At 35.0% G+C, this 14,252-nt stretch overlaps 1 protein-coding gene across 1 annotated transcript in view; it reads left to right on the top strand.

Moving 5' to 3' along the window:
- Positions 1-14,252, top strand: part of EYS (eyes shut homolog) — a 1,118,553-nt gene that overhangs the window by 784,029 nt on the left and 320,272 nt on the right. The gene's annotated exons all lie outside the window — the stretch shown is intronic.

The raw sequence follows: 14,252 nt of genomic DNA, 5'->3' as shown, positions 1-14,252 counted from the left end.
ACAACAGTTTGTTGCTGCATTTCAGCTATCGTCGCTATCATGTTTTCTTCCAGCATGGTAAACCAGGCTTAAGCTCCAAACCACACAGTATTCTCTAAAATCTTGAATATCATACACAGATCTGTTTATTCCTCTGTTTTTGACTCCCTCGCAATCACAAAATAGAGGAAGTAGAATTGGAAGAGATATAAAGATAATAAAGGACTAAGCAGCTTCTGTATGAATAGTGACTAAATAATCAAGGGCTCTGCAAGTCGTTTAAAGACAATTGAGGGAGAATACCAAAGAAGTCTAAAAAATCCCAAGTGACACAGAGAAAGTGGATAAGCACTACAGACATAAAATTTCTAGTCTGTTAGCTAGTTTAATCCATTAGAATTCTGTTGTTCATTTTAATCATAGAATCATAGGATGGTTTGGGTTGGAATGGACCTTGAAGATCATCTAGTTCGAACCCCTCTGCCATGGGCAGAGAGACATTCCACTAGACCAGGTTGCTCAAAGCCCCGTCCCACCGGTCCTTGAACACTTCCAGGGAGGGGGCATCCACAGCTTCTCTGGGCAACCTGTTCCAGTGTCTCACCACCCTCACAGTAAAAAATTTCTTCCTTATATGTAAACTAAATCTCCCCTCTTTCAGTTTAAAATTGTTACCCCTCATTTTATCACTACACTCCCCCATAAAGACTCCCTCCCTATCTTTCCTGCAGGCTCTCTTTAAGTATTGGAAGGCCACTATGAGGTCTCCCCAAAGCCTTAAGAAATATTTAAGATCCTGAAGATAGCAAAAGTATGAATGCCTGAACCCTCAGTTCCGCAGGAGACTTTAAGAAAAACATCCTTTTCCCTAGCACCAGAGCATTAAAACTGCCATGTCATTGACATTACTCAGGGATACATTAACTACCATGATATGAGTGCACCTATTTTATGCATTTTCCCCCAACTCCATTGAGCAGAAAATAACTTGAATCTATAAATCAGTCTATGGCAATAGCTGGAAAGAAAAACAACCCAGTTTCTATTTCCAGTGTTCCTTTTGAGCCTAAAACAGAAGGAAGAAAGAGTTATCTTCTTTCATTTACAGAGAATGGTAATTATTTCAGGACAGCTCAGGTAAGATGGGCCACACTGATTTTTGCAGTTGAAAGAGAGGGAATGCATAACATTTATGGGATTCAGGCTAATTAGTGAGCAATTATTAATTGATCTCTCTACTCTGAAAATGTGGAAAAGTGACTGGAAATGGTTTTGGACATTGTTTTAAGACAGCATTGTGCATACAACACCAAGCTGAGTGGAAGTCTTGATCTGCTTGAGGGTAAAAAGGCTCTGCAGAGGGATCTGGACAGGCTGGAGCGATGGGCCAAAGACAATTGTATGAGGTTCAACAAGACTCAGTGCCGGGTCCTGCACTTGGGTCACAATAACCCCATGCAATTCTACAGGCTTGGGGAAGAGTGGCAGGAAAGCTGCCTGGAGGAAAATGACCTGGGGGTGTTGGTTGAAAGCCAGCTGAACATGAGCCAGCAGTGTGCCCAGGTGGCCAAGAAGGCCAATGGTATCCTGGCTTGTATCAGAAATTGTGTGGCAAGCAAGACTAGGGAAATGATCATTCCCCTGTACTTGGCACTGGTGAGGCTGCACCCCAAATACTGTGTTCAGTTTTGGGCCCCTCACTACAAGAAAGACATTGAGGTGCTGGAGCGTGTCCAAAGAAGACCAGTGAAGCTGGTGAAGGGTCTAGAGCACAAGTCTTACAAGGATAACTCAGGGAACTGGGTTTATTTAGGCTGGGGAAAAGGAGGTTGAGGGGAGATCTTATCGCCTTCTACAACTACCTGAAAGATGTTTGTAACGAGGTGGGTGTCAGACTCTTTTCCCAAGAAACAAGTGATAGTATGAGTGGAAACGGCCTCAAGTTGCACCTTGACAGTGTTAGGTTTGTGGTTGGGCTTGATGATCTTAAAGGTCTTTTCCAACCTAAATGATTGCATGATCCTACGATTCTAAGATTTAAAATCTTAATGGAGCAGATGTCAGACAGATTTGGTTAGAAGTCGCTTCTTATTTTCATCTAGTGCATCTTCACATGTGCTTGAGTTAATTACGAAACTGTATTTGTTGTATGGAAAAGTGTAATAAACACTGTTTTACATACTTTTTTCTTTATTAACAATTAAATATATATTGTTGACAATTAGATTTGATAGAGTCACTTTTGATATATGTATGTTACTTGTTTTATAAAGTCAACATTTAATCACTGTAGTATAATATGGCATAGTAAAATAATAACTTTGGTGAAAAATTATTTTAGCTTATTCAGCAGCTTTGAAAACATTGTTTAAACTTCCCAGAACTGATTTAGAGTGAGATAAGTAAGTTTTGAATGGTATCAAGGAAGTTGGTGAAGTCATGATGGGAATGTAGGAGATACTGAGTACTGTAACAGGGGATATGTGCAGTGTGGGATTTTCTTTGTTCTGCATATGTTAAGAATTATGAAGACATCATGGGCAATTTAAAAAAAATTATTTTGTACTAGTTTGTTGAAAGAAAACACTCATTCTCATTACTTAAAGTATTTCTAATTGTTTGGAGCTCTTTTGATGTGGCCTTGTGATGGAAAGATATTTGTCTTTCAGATTGACTAAAAGCAATTCATTTCAGCTACTCAAGCCATCTGCAAATAATATACTGCCTCTGCAATATCATATTAAATGAAAGAAATAGACTTAAAAGTAGTGAGCATTGTGTAATACAAGTTGAAATATAGTGAAAATTAGATAGTGATTATATCTTCCTTTTCTGCTTACAGGGGAACATTTTACTGCTTCCTTTGTCCAACAGAAATCATTCCTGGTGTGAATAAAGGAAATGTCACACCTTTTAATGTTTGCAGATAAACGTGCATATTACTGTCAGTCTCTACACTATATCCAGTTCTCATAGTTCACCAGAACATTCATGCTGAAAGTGAAATAGCAGCATTGCTGAAGTACATTTTTCATGATTTTTAAACTGAGAGGGTAGATTTAGATTAAATATAATGAAGAAATTCTTCACTGTGAGGGTGGTGAGACAGGGGAACAGATTGCCGAGAGAGGCTGTGGATGCCCCCTCCCTGGAAGTGTTCAAGGCCAGGTTGGACAGGGCTTTGAGCAATCTGATCTAGTGGAGTGTCTCTCTGCCCATGGCAGAGGGGTTCGAACTGTGTTCAAGGCCAGGTTGGACGGGGGTTTGAGCAACCTGGTCTAGTGGAAGATGTCCCTGCCCATGGCAGGGGGGTTGGAACTAGATGATCTTAAAGTCCCTTCCAACCCAAACCATTCTGTAATTCTATGATGATGGAATATTGTGGATTCAACAATTGTAAAAATTTAATAAAATTTGAAATAGTAAGAGGACTGGATTTGCATCAAAATCTGAGATAGCTTGATAATCTTGGATAAGATATAACTTTTTGCCTCTAAACTTCATTGAGCAGAAAATAAGTGCTTCTAAATCCAACACATTGCCAAGGTTTGCCTCAGAGCAGTGCCTGAGAGTTCTGTTTTATGTGTAAACTAGTACAGTTGTTTACTAAGCCCATCTATTAATGAAAATCATTGCAGCTGTTTCACTCACATTTCTGACTGTATAGTTTTGGTTTTCTTAACAATGTTACCAGGGAAGTGAAAGAGCTACACTGAAAAATGGATATAGGCAATATCCCACTGGGATTAGAATACAACTGAGTATTATGAAGGGAAGGAAATGTTAGACTCAAGCATTGGGAAGTTCACATTTGGTTTTGTTGTGAAGATACAGTTACCATATTGACAGTGCAAGGGATGCTTTACCACAATCATCTCGTTCCAAATGTTATAAAACTGACTTCATTAACTGCTTTAAGATTCATCTTCTTCCATCTTTGTCATCAAATCAAGTTGCTAAAATAACATGTATTTCAAAAACAGGTCGAACTGCAACAGCAATATTAGAAAATTTTCCTTTTCTTGGTCCACTATCATCCATTTCAACAATTATTTCAGTACTGATAATAATAGTTTCCTTGATTAAATAAAAAACATTTTGTATTTTACTTTTAATCTGAGACCACAACTGTCAATTGCTTTAGCATGTATCAATTTATAAATTGATTATGCAGTAAATGTCACGAATACAACTTCTTTCTTTAAAATGAGTTTACCCACTTTGAAATTTTTTTTTAATTGACCGTGACTACTAGGATTAGAAAACTGGTGTGGATGCTCCATCAGTCTAGAAATCAACTGCAAAATGTGGCAATTTGCTTTTTTAAAGAGTTTATTATTCTTCTCCTTTAACTCATAATGTTTGTAATTTGAGGTTTGCACTGATTAACTATAGGACTTTTGGTGATTGATTGTCTTGGTTTTGAGATGTAGATGTTTTTTGATTCCTCTAGTCAGAAAAAGAGCTTTCTAATCATGCCATAATGCAACATATGCTCACTCTGGAGCTTGTATATTGCTTGGTTTTGATAGCTTTTTATGAAGGCCTAAGATAATCCATATGGTACAAAATATGTTGTATTTACTATCCTTCAGAATATGCTATAAAGCTCATATTTTCCCTTGGGCTTTCAGGTAGATAAGGTAAGCAGATGATAGATAAAGTGGTTAGAAATTAATGCAGAAGCTTCTCTTTTGGTTTTTTATTTCACTTTTTTTGTACATTCTTATTTTCATTTTATCACAAAGGTGCTGAACATTGGCCTTCATTTTTAGCATATAAGTGAAGAGGTCATCCATCTATTGTTTCATGTACCATGTAAATGCCATATACTCTACTTAATGAAAATATCCTTAATGTGACATGTCCTCAAAAAACAGTGTAAGCCACAAGATATTAACAGCAATGGCTGCTGCTTAATTAGAGTAGAAGTGCATTCAATATTTATATAATGCAGTAAGAAGCCTATTCATGATATAAGATAGCTTCATGCTCTTTTAATTTTCTGGGCCTCTCCAAGGAAGTTATCAATGGACTTGCATCAGCTGCAAGACATTTGTTGAAGTATTTGGACATACGCAGGGTTAAGCCTGATTTATAATTATTACAAATACAAATGATTTAGGAAGTTGTTGGACCTCTAAACTGGCCACTGATAGGGTCCTCACTAACATACTTTCCTAGCCATGGCTGTGTTGGTCTTCTTTTTAGTCCCTCCTAAAGTGCCTAGTGCAAAACTAGGGGTGTACGAAATACAACACAAGTGCTGACTTATCTCATAATTTCTAACTTTTATATAGTTTGAAACTTTTCCCAAGATCAATGGTCCTACTTGTAAAAAGTCCGGTTGATTACATTTAGTCTAATTTATTTATGGTTTATTAACACTGGTACTAAAATGACATTTCTTGTTTCCTAAACTCCACTGTGTCTTCATTCCTAGTTAGGCTGTATCTGCTACTTACTGTCCAGTATTCATCGCAGAGAGTCTAAGTCAATGAAAACAAACTGATTTAAGAATATAGTTTAGATGTAGTGGCATTTTTATTTTAAACTGTACAAAAATCATGAAAACTTTTGAAATAATGACACGAATGTCAAGGCCTGCATCTGTAAGGTAGAAAATAGGTATGAGTAAATCATGAAATATCAGGAAAATTATAAGAATTTTTTTTTTTATTTGGTTTGGTTTTATTTGACAGAGAGAAAGGAATTTAACCTAAAATACTTATGGTGACTATCACACAGTTGCACAGGAAGTGAAGAATATCCCCCAAAAAGGATATTCTGGAATGCATCTGAAAGGAAAAAGATACTGACTTTGAAACAACAAAGAGTGGCTATTGGCACAAGTAGCTCAAAAAGTGGAAAACTAATTTCTAGGTGTTGGAGATTTCTGTTACACAGTGACACTGTTACTGCCCACTAGCAGAGCATGACAGTGCCCCAGAAATAACAATGCTGGATTGAAGCAAGAGAATCAAAGGAGATCCTGATTTATGAACTGTGAGATTAGCACCAAATATGAATCAAAAAACACTAAACAGAGGAAAAGTTTTGAAATCTTGCTACTCAGAATATATCTTTATGTGTTTTCCAGTTCATTCTACTAACCTGCACAGTACATTTAGAAAGAATTAATTTGATTTTAATCCTTTCACAGACAAGTAGAAGGGGATATGGGCTAATAACATTCCCTCCTGTGACTGATTTTATTCATTACTTTATCTCATAAATACTTGATAATTTAAATGTAGCTTAATGTATCTCTATTTGGAGGTCAAGTGTTCAAAATAAATGGTGCTACTTCTTAAGAATAAATGTTCAATCAATAATGGCTTTCAGATTATAGTTGTTTTTTGTTCAAGAACCTAATCCTCCCTTTTTTATGACTTAGAACACTATAGAAATAATGACTTTGTAGATGCTAGAGAGGAATAGCAATGTAAATACAGCCACTCACTAAAAATCATCAGAACAGTTAAACAACAATAAACTCAGATAAGCAAACTGAGAATACATTGATGAATACTGAGAATGCATTGATGGTATCTGCTGTTGAAGAAATATTAAGGAAAGTGATAAGAAATCAGTGAAATTATACTTAGGCAGTTTGCTTTGTAAGTAAGCCTAGATCTCTGTAGATGAAAATGATTATTGCATACAAATACCAGAAATTATTTTCACGTACAGTGTATCAATGCCGTTACCTTTTATTAATCTTAGGTATTTTCAAAGTACCAGTTAGTCTAAATTTTTTTTTCTCAAAAAATAACTTTTTAAACTTCAGTAGTAGAAGTACTTTACCAAAGCTATTATCTATTCTTTGAAGTGTTATTATCATGAAAAACAAAACTATTTCTAGATTTGCAAACTATTCCTTTTTTCCTTACTTACAGTTGCCTTTCTTTCTCTGTCTTCAGTAGAAAACAGAAAGAAACAACATGTTCTCTCTTACTGACTGCTGCATATCACTAAATTCCATATCTTTTAGAGATACTGTCTCAACTATCTGTACAGAGATACTGTATTTGCTGGAGGCTTTTCCTCAGGACATGTCTTTAGCTGGTTCTCTGTATAAGCGTATTTAAATCCTGTTCTATCTCATGTGATTTACACAGTAACTCTTAACTCCATTCTTCACGTTATTGATTTCGCAGACTCTTCATAATTTTATTCTCAGAATAACCCAAATTGTTAATTTTTAAAACAAAATAGTAACAACATTGATGGACATATATTATACATTTGAAATAATGTTTCTTTATACAAAGTAATAGAACATAACAGTACCCTGTTTCTGAATGAATTTTGTTATTTGGAAAGCAGACCTAATATGTGTAATACTCACAGTCCAGTAATTTGTTTTGTACACTTAAATATGCTGAGCCCTATTTTATACAATATATGGCTATTAATTAAGAGTAAATACACCAACTATTGCAAAGGAAGCTTAGGGAAAAAACAGTGTAGCATTTAAAAAATATTTTATAAAACATCTTTCCCCTCTATATATGAACATGTTATATCATTTGAGCACTACAGAATAAGGTACCATGGGTTACCAATTTTATCTAAGATAAAATTTCTAAACTTCCTTGGTTTGGGAGTTTCAATCCAGAAGGGACCATTCATCTGACCACCAAGGGACTACTAGGTTGACCTCTTCTATGTCATAAATGATCAATATTCAGAAAGCCACACACTTCAGTTAAATCAAACCCTTCTACTCCTTAAATATTTTCCTAAGATACATTCTACTGTTGTCACCTCTTCCTAAACACACATAATTTGTGAGGAATTTATATATCCAAATTATTCTAGCTGGCAAACCCCAGACAGTACTTCAGTGAACAACTGAAAATAAAAGCTGTGTAAAGATTCCTTTCTGACCCTGCTAACCCTATGTCTCAGCTATGTGACCCCGACTATATGAACAAACAGTGGCAGACATTTAGAAGGTGTAATTCACTCTCACCTCTAAGATATTTTTACCTGCTAGATATCCTTTCATGACAAGCTTTGCTTTTTGAGAGATGTCCTAAACAATGGAGAAACAAAAATAATTAGTTGGTTCTGTACTGGGAGAAAAATGCTGTTAGGCACTGCACATTGCATCCAGAAGCCTGAAGGCATAAGTTTTATGACAGTCATTGTACTGAGACAGGTATTGATTCAAGCCATCCTTTTCTCACTGAAGAAAGAGAGATATGCAGAGAGAGGGACAAGCAGTATAGCTGTCTTGTTTATTCAGACAGTGCTGTGTGAATACTGTACACTGTAACTCCTACTTAATAAGAAGGAAGCTGTCTTTCTATTTTATCCCCCATGATTCCCTTTCAGTCAGAGTCATCTGGAGGCAGGGAGGTTGGCCTTCTTCTGAAAGCAAATAAGCTTTGTCTCCCTGAAGGACACAATGGAGCTTGCAGTCTGCAGCAACAGCACAGACTGGGAAAATCCTGAAAAAATAAAAGCAGAGTCTGGCTGCTGTAGGAAGTAAGCACGAAGGTGAGCCTTGTAAGACCACGGAAGGAAGAAGATTTTGTTCGGGACCAACAGTATATAGAAAGGAATTTATTCCAGTTAGAGAATAAATTTGCTTTCAAGCCTTTTATTTTATCTAACACACTTATTTCTACATTTTCTTTATTTAAAAGAATTACCTTTTAAAAATCTGGTAATCTTGTGCTCTAAATACAATCTGTCTTTAAAAAGGGGAGTCCTTTTACATCTTTTTGGAGAAGTCACTTCAACAAAAGGGTGACACTTTAGAGTCCCTTCAAAAGGAGACTTTTGGCCTCAGGGAGACTTGGTTGGTTTTACCATATTCAGGCTGGTCAGACTACACCTATAGATGTATAAGAAATGCCAGTGAGATGATCCAGGCTCCACCATATCTACTGTAAATATTCACAATCCTTCATTCACATTCAGGATTTCTCTGAAATGTTAGTTTAACATTTGTCATCTTAAAATAAGAAACTTAACTTTCTTTCTGAAACAAGCTTTCTTTCAGAAAAAAATCATGCTGTTATACTACTGATGTTACAGGATCATACTCCTTTCAAATATTGTATAGTAAAGATCTCAGTTCTGCATTACCAGCCGTCAGAATACACCTGGCTACAACAAATGCTTTATTCATTCAACAATAACTAAGAACTAACATTTCCCTGAGAAAGAAAGAATGATGGAAATGGATGAAACCTAGAAATTAGGACAGAAAAACTTAACATTAATATTTTCATATCTTGCAGTTAGTTTCTAGAAATTGAAAGGAGACTTTCTTCTTGCATATCTGCCTCAGTATACAATAAATCCTTCACTGATCAAATCTTCAAATAAAACAAGAGATTAAAACTAAGTGCATTTGTTTGCAGCTAAATAATTTTTATTTTGCATCAATGCAATGAAAAAAATCTTAACTAGATTGAAAAAAGTCATGAAATTGAAGCTCAATGTGTTGTGCATGTTTTTTATATTCCACAAAGTGTGACTATTTTTCATAAACTTCATATGAGTCAACAGAGAATAAGCAACTGCCTTTTTCTAACAATGTAATTGAATGCAATGGATTTAATTATACTAAACTGATCATAATAACAGTTAATAGCGACAATACCACCAATTAGTTTGATATAAACTGTTGTCTTAGACATTCTTTAAGATAAAAGCTTACTTAGTTATTCATGCCACATCCTGGGTACAAATCACATTCTACACCTTTTCAGAACTCTGCCATCAAAGGAGACATTCAGAAGTTAAAATTTAGAATCGTTGAAGAGACAAATCTATGGTGTATAAATATCTTGTACAGGGTATTTAACTAAATAAATACTAAAAATGTTTTTGTCATTGTTGCTTTCTTTTACTTTTGATCTCAAAAGAGCTCATTAGTCTTACATCTAAGAATGAAAATTTTCTACTTTATCTTCTGAAATGGTTTATTGCAGGGACAGGAACATAAAAACAGTAGAGTAAGACTCTAATATCAGACAACATACCTAAAATTTTGTTCTTTTTTATTTTCTGAGGAAAATCAAAAGATGTTTATGGATACTAAAAGTGTGTTCAGTGTTCTGTGGCGGCCTTGGCCCCAAGTCACAAGCATAGAAATGATATTAAGGAGAACAGCGACAGGGTATAGAGACCAGAAATAATGTTGGTCTGCAGACTTGATGTAAATATGAATTCCCACTGTATAATGATATTCAGTGCTGTCTTTCAGTTTCACTTGAAATAAAATGTCAGTGTTGTAAGTCTAGATCCCACTGTAAACTTGCCACTGTCTGAACGCTTCAACACAGTTCTCTTAACTGGGCCAAGGTTTTCACTAAATGACACTTTATTTACATCTACATCAACTTGAAATAAGTGCATATTGTTTTCTAAGTTTAATTTCTGTAAATAGTATTTAGGGTTGTTACTATATGAGCAGCAGGAAACTTAAAGCTCTCCAAAATGCAAAGACAGAAGTGGCCAGAGACATAGATCACTGGTTTTTTATCTCTATCTAAATCTGTATTAGTAAATAAAACTGAAATCTGAAGACTATTCTCTGGACCTGAGGCCGGCTAGCAGGTCCCAGATCATGTCTATAAAAATATTTATTGCAACATAGAGTAGATTAGGAATGATTCCTGAATGGCAGTAACCGGTGAACTGTTTCATTTTCAGAATTGGAGGTGATAGCTAGATTACGTGGCAACTGTAACAGGAACTGTGATGACTTCATAAAAATATGGATGATTATGTGTCAAGACTTGAACTCATGTTGAGGACCTTTTTAAGTCCCTTTGTGAAAAGAATAAGGGGGTACCATATGTATTAATTTCTTAAAATATGAAACAAAAATTATTTTTTTCCCTGTGTATTCTTACAGAAATTTGCATCATGCCTTGTCATTAAGTTCATTGATCTTATTTATTTAGTTAAATCCCTCTCTAAGACCAGACTAAGAAAGCAGCTCCAGGTCCAGGAAGTATGAATCTGCTGTCAGAGGGAATGAGAAAATTATGTTGTTGATTCATCAGTTCATCTGCAACATGAAAGTGTGTTTTCTGGTGTCTCAGTAAGGCACAGTCAACACCAGCAGATATGAGCAGTCTAAAATGATGCATCTTACTGCAGAGTGAAAATTTAATATCTGTGAGTGTAAATGGTATATCTTCTATCTAAATAAATATGCTGAGGATAGTATGAGATTCTGCCTTATTCTCTAAATGTTATTACTATGAGGTAGGGGGTTTTTTTGCTAAAGAAAAATGTCAAAGGATTGTAGAATCATAGGATAATTCAGGCTAGAAGGGACATTGAGAGGTCTCTAGTCCAACCTCCTGCTCAAAGCAGGGCCAGCCAAGGGGTCAGACCAGGTTGCTCAGGGCTTTATTCAGTCAGGTTTTGAAAACCTCCAAGGGTGAAACCTGCACAACATTTCTGAGCAAAGAGGTCCAGATGTCCCATTCTGGAAGTTGTCTCAAACACCCTTGGAAAGCCTTAAGGGCTTCAAAACCAGTGCTGGGTCAAAACTGATCGCACCTTTTAAATGTGTATTAAGAAAACATAACTCTTAATTGTCTGTGACAATAGGTCTATAGTTTTGTTACAATATTACAAAAATACACATTCTACCGCAAGAAGCAGTTTGAGTATGAAATCAGAAAATGAAAACTACTAGATACTGAGTGAAAACAGAGGGAAACATGAGTTGGTTTTGATTTTTTTAAGAGAAGAAATCTGTAAAATAATAATTAAACACAGTGAAAGTTAAATATATTTCTCAGCTTTAATCAGTTGTCTTCAATAAAATCAGGGAACTTTGGGATTGTTTTTTAGAATATATGATAATAAAAATTCTCTTTAATTCTTGTAGTTCACAACTACAGCTACATCATATTTGATATAGCTGTTTGCAAACCTACCGATGTTTTTAAGAGACTGAATGCCAGCATTACATCCCAAATAGTTCAAGAGTAATTAGTGAATTGTTTGTTGTTGTTTAGCATGATCACATTAAAGTGCAATTGCTAGAGATGGGTGAAAGTTTCAATCTTGTTTCTAGGACAAGAGATTTCTCTTTCTTATCAGGAAAACCAGATTAAATAAGCTTTATTCCCAGCAAGGCAGGACAGCATGACTGACACTTAGTACTTTACCTGGACATTCCCCTTTCCTTCCTCCTCTCCCCCATTTGTTTTATTACCTTTTTACCATTTTATGATAATCCCAAACATGTCATTTAATCATCACTAACAAATGTCATCAAGTAAGGACATTATGTAAAAGGATTTGGATTTCATGCAGACATTGTCATGTTTAGGTACCGTTATCCCAACAGTTATCAAATTATTATCTGACCTTTCCATCCTTCCAACCTGCAAGGCATTGGGCAATGGATTTAATACTGTTTAGACAGAACTCATCTTCAGGTTATAATTAATAGGCCAGTATCTAATCATTACATTTATGTGAGTACAAATGAGGAAACTATGAACTATTACTGCTGGGCTGGACTGAGGCACAATTACTGGTAGCTTACCCAGCAAAAGTGCTTGAGAGTTGCTGTATGCATTTCCACATTTATAATTATGCAAAAAGCTCTGTCTTCTTACTTGACCTTTAAAGCACCCAATGTGCTGATTGTAGAAAAAGTATTTTAAAAGCCTGATGGAAATTTCATAGAGTGCATATACGAGTCGGTGATTGTATCATCAGCAAATGCTAAACAATAATGGTTTAAGGTTGTTATTCTAATTTGGCCAGACCCTGCTAGATTCAATCAAGCACAATCAAAGGTGCTTGGCTGACATTCTAACAAGCTTAGGGCAAAGGCAGCTCATGCTATTGAATTGCACTAACTTGTTTTCTGATATAAAGTACTGGGAATTAATTTCAAAATATGTTTATATATGCGCACAAAAATATCTCTTCATATCCATCATATGTGCTACTAAGGACAAGCTAACAAATATGTCTAAAGCTAATGTGAAAAGAAGTACATTAGTAAATAGGGTGCTTGTGTAATAGAAGTACATACATGGTCACATACCCAGTTACACCATTAGCATCTCAAAATGTGTAGAAGAAATTTAATAGTAATTTGAAAAAAATAAAAAAAGTTGTTTGGGGAGCTTTCCTTCATTTAGCACATCTGTTAATTAGTTTAAAAAAATAAAAAATGCCTGTCAGTTCCCCTCCTGACCATCTTCCACTCCAATCGTAAGAATTATATTTCATTAAAACAAGTCTGATTTAAAATATTTCAGAAAGAGTTTTATCCTATTATTATGCTTTTATTCATAAATATTATGCCCTTTTATCAGAAAAAGAAGAGATTTTTTATATTTAAAAGTCAATATCTTTTTCTTAGAACTTTCACCACAGCTTTCTCCTGTAAAATGAATATATCCAAGATGTTACACTGGGTTCAAGCCTTAGGAAAAACTGCTTGATCGTTGCAAACAGAGCTACTGAGAATGAATGTATGGGTTACACATATTATCAGCAAGCTTCCTTTGTAAGCAAATAATGAAAATAGTGTGCTGCAGAACCTTGTGGATGTGCTTAGACATACAACCATTGCATAATATCTGCAAAACATGGTAGGAGAACATTCCTTTCCTTGATTGCAGTTTTGGCTACAATTTTCTCCTTTTTCTCATTCATGTCAGCTATTAAATAGCAAGTTTCAAAAAACTTTGCAAAAATGGAGGTGACAACAAAATATCCCCTGAACTGATCCCTTAAGAAGTTTATTTTTAGTCCACAGAATTAAAAATCCAATTTATTTCTCTAATGCTGATTTTCGCAGCAAAACAAAAATTTATATTCTTCATCTGAAGTTATTTACCATAAGATGAACAGGCTGTTTTGCTTATAAAAACATTTATAGTCCTTTCTGTTAAAAGGCTAATACCATGTTTGCCTATTTTTCTGAAAGTATCACCAAAAAAAAATTGTGCAGAAAACAGAGAACTGTTTGCAAATGTTGCTAATGTTCAGTCTCTCTTCTCTCAATTAAAAAATGATAGAAAACTTACCAAATAGTATCTGAGAAATCTTTTATATATCATTATCTGACAGAAGATATCAAAGAAAACTTTCTGTTGTCTTATTGTAACTAATAAGTTTCAGAAGGTAATTTTGCATTATCAAAGATAAACTGAATTCATACTTAGAGCATTCTAGCTAAATTACAGACTGTTGCTTTTATAGGGTTTTTTTTTGTATATGCTATTTTCACATAGATTATTTTCTGGCACCTATATTACAAA

Source organism: Strix uralensis, chromosome 3, assembly GCF_047716275.1.
Source record: "Strix uralensis isolate ZFMK-TIS-50842 chromosome 3, bStrUra1, whole genome shotgun sequence".
NCBI classification, from domain to species: domain Eukaryota; kingdom Metazoa; phylum Chordata; class Aves; order Strigiformes; family Strigidae; genus Strix; species Strix uralensis.
The sequence above is the reverse complement of the archived record's forward strand: the minus strand, read 5'-3'. Positions and strand labels throughout refer to the sequence as shown.